The sequence below is a fragment of the Chenopodium album genome, chromosome 25 (assembly GCF_948465745.1).
Source record: "Chenopodium album chromosome 25, dcCheAlbu1.1, whole genome shotgun sequence".
NCBI classification, from domain to species: Eukaryota; Viridiplantae; Streptophyta; class Magnoliopsida; order Caryophyllales; family Amaranthaceae; genus Chenopodium; species Chenopodium album.
The window spans coordinates 18783006-18789455 of record NC_137858.1 but is presented as its reverse complement, the minus strand read 5'-3'; positions in this window follow the sequence as shown (position 1 = coordinate 18789455).

Genomic DNA, 6450 nt, shown 5'->3' with positions numbered 1-6450 from the left:
TTTTGTCATTTTAATATTTCATATGTTTTTAAAATATTTTAGGGTTCCATGTTTTTAATATATTTTTCGTAAATATTTTAATCATATAGTATATTTTTCTTAAATATCTTAATATGTATATTTGTATATAAACATATATATAATAAATAAACAAAGATCATTAATCTGTAGTTAAAAATCAATAATTAATAAGTTCAGGTAAGTTTAGTTCAGTTCTAATAAGTTCAGTTCAGTTCAGCTTATTTCAGTCAATGAGAACATGCCCTAAATCTTGTGAATAACAGGTGTACATTAATTTTAGGAAATTTTGACATTTAATTACTACCACTAAAATGCACTACTTTGATTTTACTACTCGTCTAAAATTTTATTTTATTTTTTAATACCGTCCAAAACAAACAAATACTATATATATATATATATATATATATATATATATATATATATATATATATATATATATATATATATATATATATATATATATATATATATATATATATATATATATATATAGGTTTTGCTACCATTTAACATTTTTAGTTACCATTTTTGTTTGTGGGACCCACTTAGTTACTTCCTTCCATCTTCTTCCTGTCTCCCCATGAATCTCAGTCATAATTTCCCACCCATTCACAACAGTTTGCCCATTCGAAACCTCACCTCTTTCCGGCAGCCTGATATGTCTATTTTATACAGTGATTTACCCCCATCCCTTGGTCATAATTAGTAGTGTTTTTGGCTCTTTAGAGCCACTTTTATTACTAATTTATGTATTCTAGTGTTTCCGTATTTTTGGTTGAGTTTTGTAGGGAATTGCACACTTGGAGCATTTTCCCGGAATTATTTAGAGCAATTACGAGCATTGGAAAAGCACGACCATCTTTCTTATCCCAAGGCTAGTTGGAGTCATCAAACTGGTGATTAAGGGCTCAACTTATGAGAAGACGAGGCATTGGACCGAGAATTAAAGCCCCAAGGAGGAAATTTAGTTTGGGCCGAAATTAATATGCCCAAACTAGAAGTCCAAATCGCCCAAAGAGTCATGGCCTAGTCAGCCACCTCGCTCAGAGGCGCGCCCGACCGGGCAGGGCGGAAGAACAAGAAGCGCAGCATCTCTTGCCCTATCTTGCGCCCAATCGGGTGCGAGAGATACACACTTGATGAAAAAGGCGGGCCCGATCGGGCGGTGCCTAGCCTAATCGGGCGCGTGTTTCCAAGGAAAAATTTAAGCGTTGTTTACTTTCGTTTAAGCTTAGGATTTGTTAGCTTAGTATAAATATGCTTTTGTTAAGCGAGTTTAGCATTCTCTTGTTACTTTTTATTCTCTTTCTCTCTCTAACTTCTCTCTCTCTCTCTCTCTTTCCTCTTAATTAAACTCTTAGTATTACTTCTTCTCTTGTTTCTCTCTCTACAACTCTTGATTTAATTCCATCCTTTACTTCCCTTAACTTTGGTAACGATTTCTTCTCTTTTACTCTTAGTAATTTAATCTCTTTCTTTGATCATGTCTTATTTAATTGCTTTGATTAGTTTAGATTTAATTTTGTGTGAGTAGTTTTCTTTCTAGGGTTTATGGGGATCCATAAATAATATGAAGGGGTAATTTATTATTATTAATTGTCAATGCTTGATTAATAACCTATTTATTGATTTAATGCTATGCAATTAGATTAGCGTTGGTTTAATTTGTATGAGTTTAGCAACATTTATTCGAGATTCGAGAGATGAGAATTGATGTTTAGGCTTAGTTTCAATAGGTAGGTTAATTTATAAATGGTCAAGTTAAGATTTGAGAGATGCGATTTGATACCGGTAGATTAATTCTGTAATTGTAATACGCAGCGAAAGCCCTTTATGATCTGATTAATTGATGCATTGATGATTGATTGTTATGTTTTACTCTGGAGTATTATTTATTGGTGAACCTATGCCCTAGACCTTTTATTCATTGATTTTCTCTATTCTTAATCTTCCCTACTTTTATTCTCCTTAGATTAGTTCCCTTTTACAATAATAATTTGGTTACTAATAATTTAGATTGCTTTAACTAATTAGGAATAGAAAGACTAGTTTCCCTATGGATTCAACCTTACTTCCCCATCTATTATTAGTTAGTGGTTTTAGGAATTACTTTTGGTTAGGTGATACGCTTTAGCCTGCCACAGCCCTATCCATTCTCCGGCAGCCCTTGCCCCTCAACAACAGCCCCATCTGAAATTCAATAAAAGAAGAAATGGGTATTAGAGAGAGAAATTCAAAAGAATAAATTTTGGTGAAGCTGCAGTAGCCTTTATTTTCATCACCAAAGATGCCAATAGAAAAGAAAAAAGGAAGAAAAATGAAAAAGAAAAAAAGACCCTTCTTAAGGATTTTGAGGAGAGAGAATGAGTGGAATGATGAATTTTACACTAATGAAGTATCAGAATCTCAGGAAAAAACCAATTTAATGCCACCATCTTTAATGGAGAATAGAAGAATTTCTATTCACATTTATTTGATGATTAAAAGGATGGAAGTTTTTGGATTATCAATGATGATGAAAAAGAAGAATGAAGTTTTTTGGATCAACATTAATCATGACAATTGCAACAACTTGGGACAAATATGCTAATCAAAGGTTGTGAAGACTAAAGATAAGAGCTATCAATTGGAATCAAAGAGCTATCTCCTAATCGTTAAGCTAGATGTCTCTACGAATAACAAACTAAGAGAATCACAATCAAAACCAATCGATAATTGCAATTCCTAAATCAATTGGTCGTGTCATTAGCAATTACAATGCAATCTAGCATAATTCTCAAGGCCTAATCGAATTCCACACATGCAAACTTACATTAATCAATTTAATTTCAACAATTAACCAACACAATCTCGAAATTAAACACAATCAATCAATCATAATAGTTTCACCCTATCCCTAGCCAAAGAACTACTCTAACATCATCATCTAATCAACAAACAACTATAGAAATCAAGAATCATCAAAATATGAAGAACCATTACACTAATCAAAGATCAAACATCAAAATCAAACCATCAAAACCAATATCAAAATCAATCAACAAAATCAACCAAACAATATCAAATTGAATAAAGCAAATAAAGAGGAGAGAGAGTGAGCAATGCTCATTGATTGATTAAGAAGATCTTCAATACAATTGTCACCATTGAATCTTCAATCTCTCAAACCACCATTGAAATCCCTTACTTTCTCTCTCTAAAACTACTCCTAAACTAGCCTAAACTAGATAGAGAAGCTCCCAACCTAAGCTAAAATATGAGAGAGAAATTATAAGTTAATACTTGGTTCTATTACAAAGGGAAGCCCCAAACTATTTATAAATAAAAGAAAGAAAGAGTAAAAATCGCAAAGCAGCGTAGCTTGGGCAGGCGAGATAGCTTGGGCAAGGAAACCCATATTTTGCATGGGTAGCTTGGCCAAGCTAGGCTTGCTTGCCCATGCTCGGGCTGCTAGTGGAGCTTGGGCAGGCGCATTAGCTTGGGCAAGCAAAGGTGCCTGGCCAAGCAAACCCATATTTTGCATGGGTATAGTAGCTTGGCCAAGCTAGGCTTGCTTGCCCATGCTCGGGCTGCTAGGAGAGATTGGGCAGGCGCATTAGCTTGGGTAAGCAAAGGTGTCTGGCCAAGCAAAGAAATATTTTGCATGGGTAGCTTGGCCAAGCTAGGCTTGCTTGCCCATGCTCGGGCTGCTAGGGGAGGTCATGCGCGAGGAGCTTGGTCAGGCAAGGTAGCTTGCCCAAGCAAAATGACTTGACCAAGACAGAAATTTTTCCTTCAAATCCTTAAACAAACTCTTCAATTGTTTGGGCAAGCAACTTGCCCAAGCCAGGCCACTATGCTTTGAGTTCCAACTTGATTTGCTTGCGCTCTAACTTTCCGTACTCGGTTTTGTTGACTTCCAAAGCTTGTGTTAGGCTTCCTTCTCGACATTTGAGCCTCGGGAAATCCCGACACACCTACAAAACAAGCCAAACAATATGGAAGGCGAGAGAATAGCAAAGAAATGCATTAAATGATAAGAAAGCTATTAAAAATATGCATTTCTCTAAAATAATACAAAAGCACGCAAATCAAGATTTATTACCTAAAAACACGAAATAAAAGGCTAAAAATAAGCATAAAACTACGAAGAAAACGACCTTATGAGTGCCATAAATGACACTCATCAACAACCCAAATAGACCTCTCACATTTTTAAAAGCATCCATTTGCAATTCGATCATCATTATTCTTTCATTGGGGTTGGGAACCATTCTTTGTAGACAACTATATAGTCCTATTTAATTTCTACATTAGCTTGAAAATTAGGACTATAATGAAATTGAGGGTTTCAAAATAGGCAGCAACATGTAAGGGTTTGTGCATGTGATCCACCCAGCGCTCATCAACAAACCAAATGTTTTAGTGGTATAAGAACTAACCAAATTGCAATTGTAAATGTTTGTAAATTGAATAAGTAAATGAGAAAAACATACTTTCTTTCCACAAAGATTTTTTGCTCGTGTCATTGCTTCATAGATGAATCCCATCATCGGGTTTTCGTCAGAATCTACCATACGTAAAAGTTTCACAAGTGGCAAGACGCCCTTCAAACACGTTACAACGCTTTACCAAAACCCTCAAGTATCCAAAACAATTCTTTGTATTTTTTCCCCTTCGACTAATTTAACAAACTTAATCGATCTCCACTTATTGCATGCAAACAAAGCCAACAATGGTCTTTTTGTTCATTTAAACACCTCAAAATCAGGTATGAAGTTGAAAATCAAGTGACACCATGCCTAATAAGCTATCTGCCTTTTGTAAACTCTTTCATCCATGTGAGGACTAAGGTTTTATTACAGTATATAAAAGTTGTTATCTTCCTAGCCTTTACAATTGTCACACTATGAACCTTTTATCTATTCTCTTATCTAGATCCTCTAACATTAAGTTAATACAATGGGCAGCACATGGTGACCAAAATAACTGACTTCTTTTCTCCAAGTCATCAATTTTTCACCAACAACTTTATAATTCGCAGCATTGTCGGTGACAAACTCATAACTTACACCACATCCTCTTCACCAACTTGTTATACAACAACATCTAACATCTCAAGGACTTTTTCTGCTGTCACAGAGATGTCTAATGTATCAGAAGAGGAAAGAAAAACAAGACCTTTAGGGCTATTAACCAATAAGTTACAAATATATCGTCTTTTTCCATCACTCCACCTATTTGAAAATTCCCATTAAAAATAATCAACCTAACAAAATTAAATTTACTTGTATGTTATCTAAAATTGTTGATTTTAATAGTTAGGGCAAGTTAAAAAAAAAAAAAAAATCAATTATAAACCTAGAAAAAAAAAATTCAATCATCAAGACATCAACCCAATAATTCTAGAGATACTAAAGAACTGAACCTATGGTCAAGATAAAATTTAAATTATTTGTCTTAAATTGTGTGTGTGTGTGTGTTTTTTTTTTTAAAATTGGATTAGTGCTTAAGTACAATAACTGTTAACGGAGGTAGTATCAAAATCCTCCTCAAATAACTTGGGTAAAAAGAAGACCACACAAATAATTGTGGTTTTTTTTTTTTTTTTTTTTTTTTTTTTTTTTTTTTTTTTATATTTGTTTGTAATTTAATATTTTTTATATTTTTAAATTTTTTTTTAAAAAATTGTGGTATTATTTTTTGTTTTTAGTTTTCAGTTTTTTTGAAAACCAAAAGCAGGAAACAAGAAAAAAGTGTTTTCACTTTCCTGTTGTTTTCAAAATCACGATTCAATAAGTTTGACTAATTTTCAATTCATTATATGATATACTTCCTCCGAATATTTATAGTTGCAACACACACTTTATCACGATATCCCTACCTTATAAAAAAGTAAAAAGTTACTCTTATGAATAGTGTAATGCCAAGTATACCCTTTAAAATGTGTATTTACATATATACCCTCATTAATGTATACAAGTTTTTTTTTAATGAATAGTGTTTGGACAATTATACCCTCTAAAATATTTAATTATGTACTTATTTGCTCTCATGCTTTAATGTTAGTTGTCTTGGACATTTATATACTCATAAACATAGTTGTTTACATATTTTTTTGTCATTAAATCTGTCAACAACTAAATTTATGATTTTAAGACCAAGCCGAAAGAGTCTCTAGATTTGACTAGCTATGTGCGCGCATCGCGCGCGTTAACTACCTTAGTTTAAGAAAAGTGGACCTCACATGTTGTAATACACTTAAAATGGGGTTAAAAGGTTGTTAGGAGTATAATCTAGTGGGCCATGTGCTTTAATTAAAGGTAATAGTACAATTTTCACTATACATACCTTCCATTTATAGCGTGTTGCAAGTCTTGCAACTATTGTGACATTTCCATTTTAGACTAGAGTTACAACTATAAAGAAATGGAGGAAGTACTTCGT